General features: G+C 43.4%; 1 protein-coding gene across 1 annotated transcript in view; it reads left to right on the forward strand.

The window, feature by feature from the left end:
• TENM1 (teneurin transmembrane protein 1) overlaps window positions 1–21,284 on the forward strand; it is a 1,699,828-nt gene that overhangs the window by 286,079 nt on the left and 1,392,465 nt on the right. The window contains exon 4 of the mRNA XM_075940969.1: window positions 20,594–20,723. The gene's annotated coding sequence lies outside the window, so the exon portion shown is untranslated. The remainder of the gene's footprint in view (window positions 1–20,593; window positions 20,724–21,284) is intronic.

Here is a 21,284-nt window from a genome sequence, read left to right on the forward strand (position 1 = left end):
TTTGCCTCGGTCTCACAGGTCCAGCTATGTAAGTGTCCTATTCACATACCCAACCTTTCTCTGCAGTCCATTCACAGTTGCTGCCCTTGGTCAGGGCAGGCCAGAGTTCAGAGGTGATTTGCAGAGTTCATCCTGGGAGGTGGGGTAGGAGGCATCTCACCCACTCTGCTGGTCATTCACTATCTACCAGTTCGCTGCCCTGGCACAGGCAGAGCACTCCTGCCAGTTGCTCCCACCGGCCGCCTGCTGGTCACTCACCACTTCTCCCACCAGCTACCGCTTTGGCTACCTGCCAGCCACAGGTCAGCCAAAAGATTGCAGCATCTACTGGAATAAATAATAAAGAGACTCCTTATGGATTCTCCAGGGAGGCATAAGGATCTTGTGCAAAAAGGGATTTTTGCGCAAAAAGGAAACGGACACACTGCTTGGTTTTTGTGCAATATGCTAATCAGCGCTTCATTTGCATACTCTCCGCCGGCAAAAGCCATGAGTGTAGACAAAGCCAGTCTGCTTTTCTGCATTCCCAGACTGCAAGCATTGGTGGTCATATTTTGCAGTTCCAACATTTTGGGTTAACATGGTTTGTGACCCCACAACAGTCAGATTAATTACATTAGGCAAAATAACATTGTAACAATTGAATATCTGTCAGTCAGGCTTATAGCAACTGACTGAACTGCATTTATATAAGCAAACCCAGGATCTCTTTCCCATTCCAGCTGGCTGCAATCAAAGCATCGATTCAGTCCCTGCTTATGTATCCATCCCTAACTTCTTGGAGTTCCAGTCTCATCAACCTATATTTTTCTTACTCCAAAAGTTCTTGTAAGTAACTCTTGTTTCTCCATCTTGTAGAGCTGATGGAGACCCATGTGAATAATCAGCCATCTCCAGAGCCATCTCCAGTGTTTAGTTTATGACCAGGGTTCCCTGTAAAGCTGGTGCCTGTGTGAGTGTTTAGGAGTGTGAAAGGTTGCCCAGCTATTAGCAGAGCTCCCAAAGCTAAGCTTTGTTTCCCCTGGTGATGCATGTTCACACATGCTTCAGTGCACATAAATTTTGTTCCACACATGGATGGAAAAATCCACATATAGATGGAAAAGATTAGAGGGAACATTGCTTATGATTAGATGGAAGTAGCTTGCTGTGACTGGAAAGGCTTGCAGTTTGGCCTGTTTCCTTTCTTGGGATGAGCAGCATGGCTGCGATTCTAGTCAATTTTTTCAAAGATGAGTTTGAGGATTTTGTATTCAGGAAAAGTATGTAAGAAAAAACAAAATCCTGTAATTCTGTTAGATTAATTCAGTACAAAAACTGTTTTTTGGCGGGCTGGTGGTGGGGGTTGCACATAATGGATTTATAATAGTCACATTGTAGTATGGTTGCCAAATTCATGCTAAAGAAATTTCCTCCCTGGCTTCTATCTTTTTTTTTTTAAGGAATCCTATGGGACACTTTGTTTCTCTGAAACAACACTGGTATAATAAGAATGCATATATATTTATCTGTTAATAGACAGCTTTCTTGTGCCTAATGAAATACAACTGCAAATAAAGCTAGATTAAAAAAGAAAGTATTGCTTTCTGAAACTGTTACCCTGAAACTGTGACACTCCTTGTAACTGCACCTGTGTCCACTCTCATCCCTCTGTATCCCCCTGGTCTGCCCCAAGAGTGCCCAGCTGGGTCTCAGGTCTCCTGCCATCATCTGTTTGTCAGCCAAGACCCTTGTCTCGCTCTCAGCTGGGTGGGAGTTTTAAAGCTGCACATCTCTCTGCCTTATTCTGAAATATCCCCAGTGGGTGTAATGGCCAGAGTCTGTGTGTTTCTTTTCCCCTTCAATGGCTATGAACTCCATGTGGCCAACAGTTACAAGTTACTACACAGATCTTTCTAAGCAAGTGCATTAATTCTTAAGATAAAACCATTATAGAAAAAAAGACACATAATACAGGTTGAACCTCTCCAGATGGTGTACTCTGGTTCAGCAACATCTGTGGTCCAGCATGATTTTAATTAACTGGATGTCCACTTATCATGTGTGTGGCCAAGTTTCCCACAATCCGATAAAGTTTGTTTACAGCCACCAGTCCTAGCTCGAATTTACCGCTAGAGGTCTTCTAAAAGCCCAGGAAGCAGTGGAAGTGTTGGTAATACTGCTAGACAATACTGACCTCCTGTTGTTCAGCAAATCCTCTGGTTCAGCACAGGTCAGGACCAGTGTTCTCTGCCCAGTCAGTCAGTAAGCTGAGCCTCTGAGTGGGCAGGGCTGATCAATCACCTATGAAGCTGTGTAGCCAGGCAGCTTAGAGGGAACACTGGTCAGAGCCCAACCTGTAGTTAAACTTCAATATCAAGTGAATATTCTAAATTACCTGTCAGAATTAATGGGATGGTTTACCTGCAAGTGAGCCATTTAGACATACTAAAAACATATCAGAGGTCACCCCTCAGTGTTACGTGGTCCCAGTTAACCAAAATCTTCCCATCCCTTATTCCAGGGGTTGGGGTCCAGAGTGGACAGAACTTCCTCTCTCTTTGCTGAATTAAATACCCTGAGGTATTAAACACTGATTTTTTTTTCTTCTTCTGAAACCAGTTTCTTTCTCTATTGGTCTCTGGAAACTTGTTTGACCAATATGTGCAACCTGACCAGGAACTGGTTCCTTTCTGGAAATGTTAACAAATTAGGTGATTCACCTAAATCATTGCCTGATCCAGACACCCTCAATGGAAAGGATCCTTCTTCTCTTCTGTTTTATAATTTATAGCACAAGGCAATCAGCAATTTCAGTTTGTATCACTGGCCCCCGTGACACACAAGACAACTGACTGTCCCTTATGCTGCTCTTACATTCTTCAGAAAGCAAACTTTGATTGTCTCTTAAGTGGCCAGGATTTCACCTGAAAGTTTAATTACTAATATAAATCCATATTACTAATGGTACTAAACTTTATTCAAGGAGCATGGGCACTGTGAATCTAAGGAAGATAATAAGGGACTCTGAAACAGCTATTAGTGAAGGGAGCTGACTTCCATGACACTCAAAAACACAACGTATGGAACTCGCGGATCAGAGGATTTCTTGTTTTTGTTTTAGTGAAGTACATGTATATCCACCTCAACCTGGCTCTGTGTGTGTGTGTATGTACGTGTACACTGTAGGCCCGTGTGTTGTGAAGTGCTACAGGGCTAGCTGGGGCAAGCTGGTCTGCAGCCCTGCCCCTTAAACTCAGGATCCTGCTCCTTGCAGGGACCAGAGCCAGGCCACTGTACTGGGAACATTTTTAAATTTATTTTCACTCAGGCAATTACCATAGTATCTAGGCACCACTGGATTGATTTTCAGATGCACTGAATATTTGTTTCATGGGAGATGCAGGTGCTCAACACCCCTGAATAACAAACTACCCTTTTTAGAAATGATTATATGCTTGCTTTCCTATTTGATCTTCTCTGTCTTTCTGTAATACCTTCCTCCAGCCCTGTAAATGAAAAGCTGCTGATGTGATAAGTTAGTGAAGATGGACAACATTTCTTTGGCTTCTGATCAGGTTTCTGTCTAAGGGCTAATAGGATCAAGAAGATGGTCATGCCTAGAAACACATCAGCAAGTATCCCAGCTGAGATAACTGAAGTTGTACTCTTTTGTGTCCCTGGGCTGTGATGGAAATTTTTAGGAGAGCAGACACTAATCTATATATCATTTGCACTTTTATTCTCTGAGCCGGCTGTATTTGCAGAGGGAACATCTCTAATTCCTAGGCCTGCATAGGGGAGAGAGTAAAAATATCCTCAGGTAATGCCAGACAGGATTATTTTAAAAAATGTATTTCAAAGATAAGCAGCACATGGTAGTCTGGTCTTAATGTTAATTATTCATGTGGTCAGTTTTTTCTTTTAAATAAATGCTCAGAGGCTCATAAAAATGTTACCACCTAAAAAAAACCCACCACTACCTAGACCCCAGTCTACCCATATTATGTGCACAGCAGGAAAGGAGTGTGTATGTATAAGGTGGTATCACAGGATGTGACTATACTTTAGGGCCCCTGCTAGCTAAATGTGTAGGCATTTCTTGCCTCAGTTTTTTCAGCTCTGGGGTTCTCTCTCTCTCTCTCTCTCTCCTGGAGTCACATGGCTCAGTCCCCAAGGTAGGCGTCTTTCAATTCCCTTTTGCTATAACAAGACTAAACAAAAGTTCCAATAAACAAAACATGTGTCTTGCCTTCGCCCTCTGGCTCTGTTCCCATTCTCTTTTGGTTACTTTTGAGTCTGTCATTCCTTCAGAAGGAGTCATAGGCCTTCTCCTCGCGGGGGGAATTGCTACTCTTTTTAAGCCAAGAGTCTTCAGCTCCCCTCCTTGGAGCTGGGCTCTAATTTCATTGTTGTGTCTTAGCCCACTTTTCCCATAGCTGGCCCCTTTCTCCCTCCTGTTAGTCCTAAGGGTCAGAGTTTAGAAAAACAACCTTCTACTGGCGGAGTCTTCCATAGGGAGGAGGCAGGCAGCATTTCTCCTTCTCCTTGCTAATCACCAGATGGTTGGGTGAAAGGAGAGCCTTGACCATCCTCTCTGCCTGACTTGGTCCTTCCTGGCACTGACAGGATTTCCTCCCAGGCACTACTTATTCCTGTGCCCACTTTGTGTTTATCATCTGTAAACACTTGGAAGGTGGCAAGGTGATAGGGAACAGCCAGCATGGATTTCTAAAGAATAAATCATGTCAAACCAATCTGATAGCTTTCTTTGATAGGATAATGAGTCTTGTGGATAAGGGAGAAGCGGTGGATGTGGTATACCTAGACTTTCGTAAGGCGTTTGATACGGTCTCAGATGATATTCTTATCAATAAACTAGGCAAATACAACTTAGATGGGGCTACTATAAGGGGGGGTGCATAACTGGCTGGATAACTGTACTCAGAGAGTAGTTATTAATGGTTTACAATCCTGCTGGAAAGGTATAACAAGTGGGGTTCCACAGGGGTCTGTTTTGGGACCGGCTCTGTTCAATATCTTCATCAATGATTTAGATGTTGGCATAGAAAGTATGCTTATTAAGTTTGCAGATGATACCAAGGGGAGGGGTTGTGACTGCTCTGGAAGATAGGGTCATAATTCAAAATGATCTGGACAAATTGGAGAAATGGTCTGAGGTAAACAGGATGAAATGGGTTTGTTTAGTTTAGAAAGGAGAAGATGAGGGGGGACATGATAGCTGTTTTCAGGTATCTAAAAGAGTGTCATAAGGAGGAGGGAGAAAACTTGTTCATCTTGGCCTCTGAGGATAGAACAAGAAGCAATAGGCTTAAACAGCAGCAAGGGAGGTTTAGGTTGGACATTAGGAAAAAATTCCTAACTGTCAGGGTAGTCAAACACTGGAATAAATTTCCCAGGGAGGTTGTGGAATCCCCATCTCTGGAGATATTTAAGACTAGGTTAGATAAATGTCTATCAGGGATGGTCTAGACAGTATTTGGTCCTGTCATGGGGGTAGGGGACTGGACTCGATGACCTTTTGAGGTCCCTTCCAGTCCTAATATTCTATGATTCTATGAATGTTTTCTAGAGGGATGTGTTTGTGTAGCTGTCTCTGACCTTTCAAAATCTTTGCACCTGCCTGCATTCTTGAGCCTGCCAGGTAGTCCCATCAGTTAGAGCAATCATGGGGTTGCTCTATCTTACACTCGAATGCCATGCCCATCAAGGGCATGTCTACACAGCAGGGCTAAAGCCGAAATAAGCTACGCAACTTGAATTACGTCAATTGCGTAGCTTAAGTTGAAATAACTTATTTCAGCTTTTGGCACTGTCTGCACAGCAGGAAGTCCGAGTTAGAGCACTCTTCCTCTGATTTTCCTTACTCCTCATACAATGAGGGTTACAGGAGTCAGAGTAGGAAGTCCTCCAGCTCAACAAACTGCTTGCTGTTTAGTCGTAGACTATGTTATTTCGGAATCAAGTCAATTATTCCAAAATAACGCTGCTGTATAGACAGAGCCCAAGGGACCCAACTGGCAGTTGAGAATATCTAGAGCACAGAAGTTTTCTAGCTATAACTCTTGTATGCCCACTCCACCAGGGCTACCGATGTAGAAGAGTAGAGAAGTGTAGAGCCATTCTTCCATCTTTGCATTAACTAGATAAATCTGTAGGGATGGGATTGTTCCTCAGGGACGCTTTATATTGGTTTTGTAGACCCTTTACATACAGGAACAGACCTCGGGCTTACTCTCTTAAGGATAGTTAATATGAATAAATGATTGCCAGTAGCATTGTGTCAACAGGACTCTGTAGGGTCTTTTCAGTCTCCTAACAATATAAATGAATTAAATGTAACCAAGATTGATCTCTTCTTGGCTGCAGAGGGGATTCCATCCTCCACTCCTACAATTTACCAGACTAACATGAGGGCAGGCCCAAGAATGCTAAAGGTGGTGTAAGGCCACCTGTTATGGAGTAGTCTGCCTCCTTGAGGATACTGGTTTCTAGTAATCAGACTCCAACTCTTCATGCCTCAAACCAGGGACTTTCAGCTATTCAAGATGATTACAGGAGTCCAATTTGTCTTTCATACCCCATACTTCACCTTACTTAAAAACAGCTTGCTTACAAAATCAGACATAGAAGTACAAAAGGTGTCACAACACATTATTATTGAAAAATTGCTTATGTTTTCACTTTTGCCCTATAATCTACTATATATCTGAGAGTTTGTCTGTCTGTTCAAGAACTCCTACTAATCGGTAAGATCTAGAACTACTACATTCAGTATACAGCTTCCTTTCATCATAACTTAAAGCAAGATAAGGGTTTGGTTGTTCCAGGAAAATGGGATGTGCCTGGAATGCGACTACTTCTCATAAATATCATAGAGAAAAGACAATCACCAGGCAGGTGAAAGGGGGCTGGCTGGGGGCATGTCTCCTCTCCTATCTGGGATTGCCCCAACCCCAAACCACATCCACCCCACTCTGGCACCCGTTAGGGAGAGAAGAATGGCTGAAGCTCTCCCTCTGGATTCACATGGGGACATTGCTGGCTGTTCCCCTTTGTCAGGAAGGGAGGGGAAAGCGCACAGTTAGCTGCATTCCTCACTCTGGCTGAGTAGCAAAGGGGGCTGGCAAACTCCCTGACAGGGACAGGAAGGCAAAGATCAAGCAGCTCTGGAATCAATCTCAAGTGTGGGGTTTGCGACCCTCCACTTTCTCCCTCCCCCCAACACATACACACACAGTCCCTTGCTCAGAGCCCTCCCCTTCCCCAGTCATGACTCCTACCCCCCTCCACCCATAGCCCTCTGCCCTGAGCCCCTCCTTAAGGACACAAATAACATTGGGTAAATGTGCTAGTTATATAATAAATCAATTGGAATGTAAATATTGTACTGCATGATACATAGAGCATATTGTACTGATTTTATTAGTGTTTTTATGTAGCTTGTTGTAAAACAAGGCACATTTTTAGATGAATTGTATCTGTGGAAGACCTCTGTGTACCTCTGGGGGTATATGAGCCCCTGGTTCAAAACCTCTGATTTTGACTATCAAAATACAATATGCTTCTCACTGGACAACAATCCTGCAGCAGAGTGTCAACAAATATTGCTTGGCAATGTCTACTCAATTCTGTTGCCATGGCAACCCAATCCATGCTCTCAAGAAAGGAAGGTAAACATATGGTAGAAATACTGTGCTACTCCAAGAACATTTCCAGAATTACAACTCTTTTTAAAAACAAAACATAATAACCAAAATCCGAAATTAAAGAGAAATCCACTGGACAGTCTTAATTTTTCATTTTTACACTGATTTTTAAAAGGTACATTTTTACATTGGGGACTTCAGCTTCAAACATTTCCAGCACCGTGGAATTAGGAATGGAGAGGTGGGGTGGCTGACCAAGAGGTCAGTTTTATCCAAACTGATTTGAACCTATTCCCAAGGTTTGGGTGCAGATGACTCAGGCTTTGTCTCGACTGCAGAGTTTTTCCCGGATACTGGAGGTATCCTGGAAAAACTCAGCCATGTCCAGGGAACACGTCTGCTCTTCCTACATTTTTTGCGGAAGAGCAGACGTGCTCTTTCGGAAGCGCTGTATTCCTCATTTTATGAGTAATAAGGGCATTTCAGAAAGAGGAGGTTTTTTCAAAATTTGGTCCAGTGTAGATAGGCCAAATTTCAGAAAAGCCTCTTCTGAAAAAAGTGAGAAAAAGGTATGCCAGTTGCAGAGCACAATTGGCATACCTTTTTCTGAAAAAGACAAAGGTAGACGTAGCCTCAGCTAGTTACAAGGGCAACAATATAGATTTACACCGACTTTAAAATAATTAGGACCTGGATCACTTGTGCTTAAAAATATGAAGGCTGAAAAACTGTGCAAGACATTAAATGTGGGGAACACTCATATTTAGAAACTCACATGAATGAGGATAGTGGGTTAGACTAGAGTGTGTTTGTGTATATTCAGGGGATGAAAGGTCAACATATTATACGTTCTATATTCCACCCCTCACTGTACTCACTACTGAAAATAGGTCATATTTGGAAGTGTGTGTTTTTAAAAACTTGGGAGATTCTGAGTGGTTCAAAGATGGTATGGAGTCCATTTGCAATCATTTTCCTTAACATCCATCACTGAATTCTAGGGTGAAGGCCATTGCCATCGCATGGCAGACCTCACTCAGTGCAGAATAGCCAAAGAGTTGGAGCAGTTGTAGAATTAGAGCTTTTCACGTTGCTCGTACAAAACCACAGGGGTACAAAGTAAAAACTCAGATTTGATTAATTTTAGGGTTACCATATTCAAACTTTCAAAAAAGAGAACATAGCTGAGAGGGAGTGTAGTGTATCTGTATCTACCAACTCAAGTTGTATTAGTGTGTTATATTATATTATCCTGACAATTAGGAATTTTTTCCTAATGTCCAACCTAAACATCCCTTGCTGCAGGAACTTGAGGGAACTTGCTACTGAAAAGAACTGATAGTTTCTGTGGGATTCTAAAATTATGCAGAGCAGATGTTTTCTGTGCCAATGCCAGAATGTTGCAGAATTTTGTGTTGTGAACTTGATGACTGTACCATCAATTAAGTGGCAGCTTTTGATTTCAAGCATTGTTAATTTGGATTCAGATGAAGAGGGATAACATCTCGCTAGTTTTGTAAGACATGTCACTGTCCTTTGTGTGTGGGGGGAGGATAGGGGCTTACTTTCTCACTTGAATAGTTCTCAGAGTTGATTTTTCACCCAAACAAGCTTTACATTCATTTTAATTTGTAATTGCTTATAATCCTTATTAGCCAAGGGCTATTTTCAGTCTCTCTCTCACCCCTTTTCTTTGATACTGCTGCATCCCCAAACAGATGCCAATCTGCTTCTGCTGTTTCTAAGCTTTCATCCCAGTGTGTTCCATGATGTTTCATCATTCCCAATTTGTATGTTTATGAGATTAAACTCAACTGAAAAAGAGCATCAGTACTATATGATAAAGGTGTTGATAAAATAGAAGTATTAAGTTTTATGGGGCATTACTATTTTAAAGCCTTTGGCATTGTAAACTGATTTAATATTTCTACTCTGTAGTAGGATTTCAATAAAGCAAGAAATGTGTACTTTACTTGTAAAAAAAAAAAAAAAAAAAGGGTATGATATTGCATATTTAATACATTTTGGTATTCTAAAATTGACTATATAATTGCAACATTTTATTTAAACTGGTACAGATATTTTAATCTGAGATTATTCAAATATATAGCGCAAAAGTTTTATATTTTCGAGGATCTGAATGATTTTCGAAAAAAGAACAAATACAGAAATCCATTCATAATATAAAGCACTTGTTTGCCTTCTAAAATGATTTCTTTTTCAACAAATGCCTTCTTTTTCATCTAGAATATCTAACAAACAATCAAATAGAAAAACGCATCTTTGGGTAGGGCTCTCTGTCCTATTGTCCTTGAGGAGAAAAGAATATTAATATCATTGATCCTCTCCACCTTGAAAAAGATGGTAAACAGATGACATATGCTTCCAGCTGAAGTGGAGAACTCAAGTAGTCAAACCAAACATATTGTGAATTTAAACTTGCAATGCGTCATTTGTGAATGGACCGGTTTAGTCACTAATGTGTTCCCCTGCAGCTTATAGGATGTTTTTTATAGGGTTAGACAAATACATTTATGAATATGAGCACAGAGGTCTACCCATGTTGATTTGCATAGCAAAAAGAAAGATGTTAGACTACCCTTCTAATCATGTGGAAGAACCTTTTTTGGTGAACATTTTTTTTCCTGTACATTATCTGTGTAGTACTTGCATGGGAATGTTTTTACCCAATATTAGCACAAAACTTAAAATTATTAAACTTTTGTGGAAAACACTGTTTTAAACCCATGTGGGAAAGTAATGCCACAGTTCTCAGCAAGTAGCTCCAGACATGAGGCTCACACTTAGTGTCTGTTCTTTCATATTTTGTGTAAAATTCTAATTATCCCAATGGTGCTAAGATGCACAGCAAAATAACAAAACATGTACCACACGGGGTATTACTGTATTTGGAACACACCTTGGGTATGATGTTGTTTCAAATCCATTACCAAATCTAACAATAGGGATGATGATATTGCAGAATTGAAGTTCATCAGTTTGCATCTCAAAAGAACTCAGCTAAAGGTCTGATAAAAATTGTCAAATATCTAGAGAGCCGTTTAATGAGAATAATCCAAATGATGTGGTTAAATAGAACAATGAAATGGATGGAGGATTGAAAGGTCAAGTGTAAGGAGAAATTATTAGCTCCAGTGGCTATTCTGTCTCCTGTCATTTGTTCCCCAGTTCAAATTATCATACAGAATATATAGCAGTAATGTGACTTCTTCTAAACTGCACTGTAAGCTAAAACCACTTTTTCTCCGAGAGGGTTTGTCCCCTAATAAGAATTCGGATGCTCCATGGTACAATGGAAGCTGTCCTGGTTAGTTATCAGCAACTGGAAGGAATATTTCTCAGTATAATGAGAATGTTTCTGGGAAATTATGCTTCATGCACAGCATCTTCTGTGAGAAAATCCTTATGTGTTTGAGCAGACATCATCCTGGTCCTGTGCTCTCTACAACCACATACCCCAAGCCGCATGCTGTGGAGGCAGAAGGGTTTTTATTTTTCTAGAGATTGATGGAAAGACCTTACTCTCCCTTTTTTTCATCTGATTTTTGGCATAAATATGGAAATGCCCTTCTCTTCATGTGTGGTAGAAATGTTCACATCCTATGAAAATGTGCAAATCAGAAAGACATTTAATATAGTAGACCCCTGCAAAGGGGCTTTCACATGGCTGGAGACATTCCTTTTTCATGGACTCTCTTCCCGCAGAAAGGTAGCCTTATGCCATCTTGACCTTAGTGGAAAGGGAAGGAGAGAGCATGTCCAGAGTTTTCCATGGTGGGGAGAGAGCATGGAGGAGCAGAGATCCATTACACCTGATCTGGACCTTATACCAGTCATGGAAGTGAGAGTAAGCTGTGTGCTGCTCTGTCTTCCACCAGGGTGACTGAAGCTCAGGGAGATGAAGCTGACTCTCGGTGTCATTCCTGTCACCATCATCTCTGCTCTGTCTGAGTAGAGCTCTGCTAGATGGCAGCATTGAGCCTAGTAAGCTTAATGGGGAGAGAACCTGATACCTGACCCAAAGTTCATATAATAGAATCATAGAATGCTAGAACAGGAAGGGACCTTGAGAGGTCATTGAGTCTAGTCCCCTGTTCTAGTGGCAGGACCAAGCACTGTCTAGATCATCCCTGACAGGTGTTTCTCTGTGGTGTTTTAGATGCTGCTTGTAATTATTAGAACTGGGAGCACTGGCTGTTGGGAGTCTGGAAGCACAGGAACCAGGAAGGAGGGGGGAGAAGCTTAGCCAGGGCTGAGTGAGAGCTACAGAGGGGTGCAGCTTTGTAAAGAGGTTTCACTTTTGGTAAATAAAGTCCTGTTGAAGTTTGTTAGTACTTGCTTGCATGATACAACCCTATCTACCCTGCTCTTAAATATCGTCAGTGATGGAGATTCCACAGCTGCTGTAAGCAATTTATTCCAGTGTTTAACGACCCTGACAGGCAGGAAGTTTTTCCTGATGTCCAACCTAAACTTCCCTTGCTGCAATTTAAGTCCATTGCTTTTATACTCAAAGGCCAAGGAGAACAATTTGTCTCCCTCCTCCTCTGTATAACACCCTTTCAGATACCTGAAAACCACTATTATGTCTCCTCCCAGTCTTCTCTCTTCTGAACTAAACAAGCCCAATTCTTTCAGCATTCCTTCATAGGTCATGGTCTATAGACCTTTAATCATTCTTGTTTCTCTTCTCTGGACTTTCTCCAATTTCTCCACATCTTTCTTGAAATGTGGACACAATACTCCAATTGAGGCCTAAACAGTACAGAGTAGAGTGGAAGAATGACTTCTCGTGTCTTGCTCACAACTCTCCTATTAATGTATCCCAGAATCATGTTTGCTTTTTCTGCAACTGTGTCACACTGTTGACTCATGTTTAACTTGTCATCTACTATGACCCCTGTCATAACTATGTCCCCTGTACTTAGCCAGGTTGCGGTCAGCCAATAGAAATGTAGGTAGGGATTTCAAAGTGAGACAAAGGAATTTTGGGGGTTTTCCTCCTTTGTGTCTGAGCCAATTTTGCTTTCTAGATACTGAAGAAGACAGAATACATGTGTCTCTCCAAGAAAAAGATTCTTCATAATGTGTAAGTAGGGTAAAGTCTAGATAAATCCATCCGGTTTTATTGTTTTCTAGTTTGGGAATTTGGATCTGATGACTGTGCTGTTAAAAAATGTTTTTCCCTCTCTTTTGCAACTAAGTTTTGGCCCATGGAAGAATCCTCCACGAGTATATGGCTCTTACCATCTAGCCCTTACAACTATGCTTGTAACTGGGGTATTGTTTTAATAATAAAAGTTCTTTCTTTTTTTTTTAACCTGGTATTGGTTAATTTTTGTGTCCTGATTTTACCTTAGGGCTGAGATTTCCCAAGTGATCTCTTCCCTGGTTTTTCTTGAAAACTTGGTGGTGGCAGCGGCTTTTTTAAAATTTCCCGAAGTCCAGGTATTACGATTTTGGGGGAAGTTTCATACCAAAACCTGCAGAGATCAGGTTTTGGGGTGCTTTTGTGGGCCCCCCACTTCTGCATTCATCATGCCAGAGTGGGGAATAGCCTTGACAACCCCTAAATCCCTTTAAGCAGTACTCCTTCCTAGACAATCACTTCACATTCTGTATGTGTGAAACTTATAGTTCCTTTCTAAGTGGAGTACTTTGCATTTGTCCTTATTATCAGGATAAGTTGTGTTATCAGGATTTATAAATGTGGCTCCAAGGATCATATGAGATGCAGTCTGCTCTGTCTAACTGGGCAGACAGTAGGAAGCAGGTGGGGAGGATGATATCTCAATTAATCATTGTTTGATGGCAGGGAGACAAGTGTCATTTGGCAAGATGAGTACAAAATATTTTTGTCTTTGCATACCCATATTTGTTGGATTGACAGAAAAGGAGTATGGGGAAAAGCCAACCATATTCTCTCTTATTCCAGCAATCGCTAGCAAAACACATCACAGCTGACAGTCTTACTAAAAGTTCCCTATTCTTCTGAACAAAAAGCAAGTTGAAAATCCAAGTGAAACATGCACAATTTGAGCTCACTCTAATTTCTCGTTGGAAGGTATTTTTCTCTATTGATCACTGTAAGTATGTGACTTAGTTCAGTGAATATATTATGTTTTCTTTACAAAAGTGCCAAAAAAATGTTTTGGAAACACAGTATATCTGAGAAAAATTCCCTTTTCCCCCAATCTCTAATGTATGCCTATATATAGGGAAATGCATAAAACTCTTCTGCATGCTTGGAAGTAGTGCCAATGAGAGTAGGATGGTATGTCAGTTCTTCACAAATAGAAAGAATTTGCAGAGTAGCAGGATCCAAGTCATAATTCACAAGCAAGCAGAATGGGTTAAACTAACTATCTTTAATGATGGCTGAAGAGTCCAAATAAAGTCTATGTACAGTAGAGTGCCAGTGTGGAACAGAACCCTTGGCATGAGCATGATACTCTGTTGCTTGAGTCAAAGGCCCAGATCTGTTAACCGGGGTCGGTAGTGGAGCAGATTCAGAAACCTTATTACAGTAGACTTCCGATAATCCGGCACCTTTGGGACCCAGGGGGTGCCGGATTATCAGATATGCTGCAGTATCAGGAGGTACTATGGCGGGGGGGGGGGGGAGGGGGACTGTAATGGGTCTGCGGCGAGTGAGAGTCGGTGGGGAACGGTGCGGTGGGGGGGGGGAACGGTGTGGTGAGGGGTGAACCCTCCGCCGTTTTGCAGGGAGGTAGGGGAAGCCCCACGCAGCCGCCAGCGACAGGCCAGCTGGGGCTGCAAGGGGCAGTGGTGGACTTGGGGAAGCAGTGGGGCAGAGCAGCTGGGGTGCTTCTGGGTTGGTCCTGCAGCGCTGCCCCTCTCCTTCCCTTCCCCAGCTTGTGAGCGTGCGTGGGGTTCACAGGAGCTCCAATTGTCTGGCTGGCTGGAGCACTTCCGGGTTCCAGTCGGTGCAGGACCATCAGGAGTGCCGGACCACTGGATGCCGGACAATTGGAGTTTTACTGTATATGGTCCAATAGGAAGAAGGAAAAAAGAGCCAGTATGTTACTTGCAGACATCATTGATTTATCTATCTAGATTTTCTGGAATGTGCATGTATATTTAACTCAGAGGCAAGCTACACCTCCAACTCTTTCCTGATGCCTAAGTGCAACCCTCAGGTGTTTGTTCTCTTGCCATTATCTGTCACAGAGTAGCATATCATGATTTATCCTCTTTAGATCAGCACCTGGCTTTGGCACTATGCATACACCAACTGTGTATTACCCTGCAGTTCCAAACTCAGTTTCAGACACCTGTGTATCCTTCTTTTGGCAGCCCGTCACAAAAGCATTTGCCAACAGCCTTTTAAAAACAAATTTTGCATATCACAATTACAGGACTAACTGCACCTCTGTCCCCCAACTGGTCTCTGAGGGAATGTCTACACTACGAAATTATTTCGAAATAACTAAATTTGACACAGCTCCCCATTTAACAAAATTACCATGTCCCTACTATGGAAAAGCATAAAAAATAGTCAGAATAATTCCAAAATAGCACGTCCACACTGCTTGGAGCCTGCCTCAGACTTTGAGCCTCCAGAAGCACTCTGCTCTCCTGGTGCCCTCCCCAGAGACTTCCTCTGGATACTTGGTCAAGCAAGCTGTGACATGTTCTTTCAGGGGGCTCCTCTCTATGGCTGCATCTCACACACCACTTCTCCACTGTCTCCCCACTTGTGGGACTGTCACGCGGTGCGGCACAGTCCACCGCACCCGCTCTATTAGCAATCCAGTTGTGCACAATGCACCGCTCGCTTTCGTACCTCCTAGGCGGAGTGGGGGGTCCGGGCCCGCCCTCACTCCGGACCCCGACCCAGGGCCCTGACACCGAGAGCGTAACTCTCGGTGGTAGCAAGGGGGCTAGCACCCCAAACGCACCTGCTCCCGGGATACACGACCCGCCCTGCGTCCTTCTCCACTCCGCCGGACGCTGCTCCGCTTATCCGGCCGCCCCGTCCTCAGCCTTCCTGCCCGGGACTGCTCCTTCCGCGACTCTTCTGCCCGCGGCCCGCTTCTTCTCGCCCTCGCTTCCCCCCTGCCACTCTCGCCCCGGACCCTTTCTACTCTCCCCGCTCTTCCGGGTTTCCCCCTCCCCCTTTGTTGTCGCGCCCGGGACGTCATCCGCCACGCTCCCGGGTGCGCCGTGATGATGTGCCACGGCCTCCCTGCCCCCGTTCCCTGGGTCCTCGAGCGCTGCCGCGTCTGCGCCCCCCTCTCCGGCGGCCCCAGATACCGCTAGCGAGTGGCGGGGCGGTTCTGCCCCGTCACAGGGACACAAAAGAGAGGCAGTGTGTTCTGGTTGCTCTTGCAAATACCACAGCGCTCACAACGTGGAGCCAGGGCTGCTGCAAAGCGGTGCTAGGTTCATGGGCATCATGCTGCACCTTATGGCACAGTTCATCTAGACCGCCTACATGCTGCTCCAGCAGGACGAGGACCCCTGCATTCCTACTGTGTGCCTTTCATCCTCACCCATCTCTTCCTTGCCCTACCTTCCCACCTTTCCCCCCTTCCCCTGCAGAGTAAATAATAAAGGCTTCTTTTCTGAAACAGGATTGTTTATTGGGGGATAAGCAATAGGGAAGGAACTGGGTAAGGAACCTGGAATGGAGGAGAGGGGAGGAGAGCTCAGGGATGGGACTCGTACTGGTGCCTGCCTCTGGGTGGTCATGAGGCTTCAGCTGCCTGAGCGTCCCTTGTATTGGGGTCCTGGTGGCCTTTGGAGAGGCTGGGAATGGCTGCCATTGGTGAAGTGGGGAGGTGGCTGGTGGCCCTCTCCATCGCTGGGGTGAGGGAGGAGCACGTGGCCTTGTGCCGGCTCACCAGCTTGTTCCAGGTGTCCTTTCTCTGCTCTCAGTCACCCTGGTGTTCCTACTGGTCGGCGGCCCACTCCTGGTGCTCCTCCTCGAGCCTTTGGAGCAGGCCATCTGCTCTCACATCAGATCTTCGTGGGTTCTTTTTCTGCCTGCAGATCCCACAGATGACATGAGAGGTGAGGGATGCACCAAACGATCACCTGGCCCAGCTGTGAAGAAAGGATACAAGGGCTGTCATTCCAGGAGACATTGTATATGACGCCTAATCGATGATTCAGCCCCAAAGTTCTTGGTTCAAACTATGGTGATGTGCTTTGAGCAAGGCCAAATGTTGCCTAGAAAGTGGGCACTTTCCAGAGAGGGTACAGATGCAGGGGAGCATCATTATACCCACAGCCAGGGGACAAGCAGGCATAGGAAGGTGCCAGCCATCCCAGGAGTCTTCAAGTGGGAGGAGGAGATGGGGAATCTTGGCTTCGTATTGTTTCCCGCACAAGCTGGGTCCAGACTGGCGGCGTCCTGCAGAGAGAGAAATTCTATCCCTGCCCACTAGAGGAGAGGAGGGGGGTATTGGGGAGGTCTGAGTGAGTGGCAGATGCTGCTTGCCAGAGAGAGTGCTACTGGGTTCCCTTCCTCTTCCTCCTCTGGTTCCCATGCACAGGATCAGACTACTCTACATCACCTCGCATGACTGGGAGCAAACGCTGCCTGAGTGCAGACGTGACCCTGTGCCGTGTGCAGCACAGCTGAGTGGTTTCATGACCCCAGACTCCTCAGTGGTGTCCCTGGGCTCTATGCGGTGCTGCTGCTTTGAAGCACTCCACCTTCCTCCCCCCTTGCTGCCTCTTTCTGATAGAGGCATCATGTATGTGTGTGTGTGGGTGGGGGGAAGCAACTAGTTGACTAGTGTCAACTATTCAATAAGCATTTGCTTATCAGATAGTCGACTAGTCATTCACATCCTAGTTCCAGGCCTGAGCCCTCCTCCCCCACCACACCCCAGAAAAACCTCCTGCATCCCAAACACCTCATCCCCGGCCCATCCTATAGCCTGCACCCCTAGACAGAGCCTGCACCCCCTCTACTCCTGCCCCATGCTTCAGCCCAGAGTCCCTGCCCACATACTGAATCCCCGTGTCCCACCCTCTAGCTTGCATTCCAAACCTATCATATCTGGTCTCACCCCAGAGCCCACAGCCCTAGGCAAAGCCTTCATCCTCCCTCACATCCTCAGTCTCTGATCCCTGTGGCCCCAGCCTGGAGCCTGCACTCTAGTTAAAAGATATACTTATGCTGGGTCACAGGCATCAACACTTTTCTTCAACGGGGTCGAGAGAAAAAAAAATTGAAAACCACTGGCCTAGATTGTGCTTGGCGTTGCCATGGGTGCAGGGGCTGGATTTGATGACCTCTTGAGGTTTCTTGCTGTTCTGGGACTATTATTTTGTTACTATTATAATGCCAAAAGTGGAGCGTTATTGTACTAGGTGCAGTATGTACTCATTAAGAAACAGTTCTTACCCTGAAAAGCTTAAAATTGTATCCAAATTCTCCAGATTTTACATACATGAGGTCCCCGACTTATAAACACATTGACTTACGACCATTCATACTTACGACCAACCTCCCATTAACCCCATATTACTGTACTGTATAATATTTTCGAGTTGAGAACCATGTACATTTAGTTTTTCAAACAGAATGGGCAGCGTGGTATGAGAACTACAGCTCAGTCATGGTGGCAGCCAACGTGTTGTCTGCATCCCCTTTGTTTTGTTTTGGTTCTCAGTAGCATGTTGTGTTTGCATGTCTGTGGTCAGGCAGCATGTTTGTTTCATTCTCTTATATTTTCTGTGTTTGCTTGTGACAGGAAAAGTGCTAGTGATAAGGGTGATGAAAAGAAAGAGAAAAGCTATTGATTTAGAACAGAAAATAGCGATAGTGAGGCAATACAAAGGGGGTCAAACAGCATTGTTCATGGTGCTTAATTTAGGCCTATTGAAATCCACCATAAGCACCATTATAAAGAATAGTGATCGCATTCGTGAAGCAGTGAAAGGGTTTGCGCCTATGAAATCAACAATTATAACAAAGAAAAGAACAGGTCCCATCCATTACGTGGAAAAACTCTTAGTGCTTTGGATGGAAGACCAAATTAAAAACCTCATGCTGTTAAGTCTCAAGATGATACAGGCTAAAGCTCGTAGTCTTTTTGAAGACTTAAAGAAAAAGGAGGGCTATGACTATGACCAAACTTTCAGTGCCAGTCATGGTTGGTTCAAGAATCGTGCAAACTTTCACAATGTGAAAGTAAGTGGGGAGGCAGCCAGTGCTGATTGGAAAGCAGCAGAAACTTTCATAGAAGAATTGGATAAGCTAATAAAAGAGGAAAATGATTTGCCAGAACAGATCTTTAATGTCGATGAGAGGGCTCTCTTTTGGAAGAAAATGCCTGACCATACCTACATACATGAAGAGGCAAAAACTGTGCCTGGTTTTAAGGCTTTTGAAGACCATCTAACATTCTTGTTAGAAGGGAATGTTTTTGTGTATAAGTTGAAACCCTTCTTGATTTATCACTCTGAATACCCTAGAGCCTTCAAGAATATCAGTAAGGCTATTTTACCAGTCCATTATCATGCTAAGAAAGCATGGATGACACTTGCACTTTTTGAAGATTGGTTCATGAACTGTTTCATCCCTGAAGTCAAGGCATATTTCCTGGAGAAAGGAATTCCTTTCAAAATTTTGCTTATTTTAGATAATGCTCCAGGTCATCCTCAACACTTAAACGACTAGTTAGGTCTCAGCCTAGTTAGGCCTCAGCTGGAGTACTGTGTCCAGTTCTGGGCGCCACATTTCAAGAAAGATGTGGAGAAATTGGAAAGGGTACAGAGAAGAGCGACAAGAATGATTAAAGGTCTAGAGAACATGACCTATGAAGCCAGGCTTCGTGAACTGGGCTTGTTTAGTTTGGAAAAAAGAAGATTAAGGGGGGACATGATAGCGGTTTTCAAATATCTAAAAGGGTGTCACAAGGAGGAAGGAGAAAATTTGTTCCTCTTGGTTTCTGAGGACAGGACAAGGAGTAATGGGCTTAAAGTGCAGCGGGGGGAGGTTTAGATTGGACATTAGGAAAAAATTCCTAACTGTCAGGGTGGTCAAATATTGGAATAAATTGCCAAGGGAGGTGGTGGAATCTCCATCTCTGGAGATATTTAAGAACAAGTTAGATAGACATCTATCAGGGATGGTCTAGATGGTACTGAGTCCTGCCATGAGGGCAGGGGACTGGACTCGACCCTTTGAGCCCCCTTCAAGTACTAATGTTCTATGATTCACTCACCCGTGTCAGACACAGAGGGATCCATGCACTAGAAAATGAAGAAATGATTATGAAATACTTGAGAGCACACTGAAGTCTTTTTTTTCCAGAGCATTGGCAATTAGAATTTTGGGATACTTTCCACTGTATACTGTGTGCTTTATAATATTTCAACTGTTGTACTGTGTTTACAAGCTAAAGGAGGCAAAACTCTTCATTCTTACACCTGGTGAGACTTACCCTGATCACAATTACATTGTAAACCAAGAGCTACTCCAAGGACCCCGATGAGATTATTGTAATTTACTCTGGTGTAACTATGATGAGATTCTCTGTTCTAGCCTAGTCCATTGCAAGGAGCAGGAGGATTTCTGAGGCACAATGGGTTGGTGGGCTCCTTTACATGGCAAGATAAGAGTATTATTCTATCTGAACCCTCTTATTTACAGCGTTCAGCTCTGTTTTTACTGTTCCTCTAGTTTTCTAAATTTTCCAAATATAAAGCTGCTTAGAATTTTTTGTAAACATGAAATGCTGAGGCTAGAGCTATTGTTGAATATGAAAAGCTGTAAGTTTCCTTACCTGCCTGCTTAAACAGTGCTCTATTTTAATCTTAAATTTACTTCAGATAGCAGAAGGAGTTTGCATTCATTTTAAGGTGGGTCATTTTAGGGGTTTCCTTGGCAGATGTATATGCTGTATTTTAGAGCACCTCCTCAGTCATCCTTTATTTTTCAGCTCTGGATGGAGTATTTCTTCATTTGCTCAAAGCTGTCTGGAACCACAGCTCTGTGACACTCCTTGCAGAAGAGACAGAGAAGCTTCCAAGCAGCTCCAAAAAGAAGAGAAGTCTGGAGCTTCTAATTAGGTGAGTTTAAGAGACGTGATTAGCAGCAATGGATTGCTATAATTTCCTTGCTTCTGTACATCGAGGATGATACAATGTAATAAGCTATTTGACCTAACATTAATAAGCAGTTATATAGCATATGCCTCTTTGGGCAATTATAAGATAAAGCAAGCTAGTCATCCAACATTGCACTTCATCATGTATTTTGGTTGTATTATTAAACAAAATGAATACAGAGACATCAAGAGTGAACATTTCAAAGATCATTTACATTCCATCACAAAGAACAGTTTGTGATCAGAGTTTTATCACAAGTTTAATATGGAGTGTATCTTTATTATGACTAACAATCTAAAGAAGTGTGTATCTGTTTAGTTTATCAAAGGTAGCATTCCTCCCAAAGATCATCCTATGTTTTCTACTTATTTAAAATGCTATGGTATAAAGTGGCAAAGTACTTGAATAACTTTGACTAATATTTAGGGCTTGCTGTATTGAGTAATTTTTAATTTTGGTATCCTGGCACTATCTACAGAGACACTACAATGTGTTTTTCTTCCGTTTGGTCTCTAAAAAAGA

This window comes from Pelodiscus sinensis, chromosome 13 (genome assembly GCF_049634645.1).
Source record: "Pelodiscus sinensis isolate JC-2024 chromosome 13, ASM4963464v1, whole genome shotgun sequence".
NCBI classification, from domain to species: Eukaryota; Metazoa; Chordata; order Testudines; family Trionychidae; genus Pelodiscus; species Pelodiscus sinensis.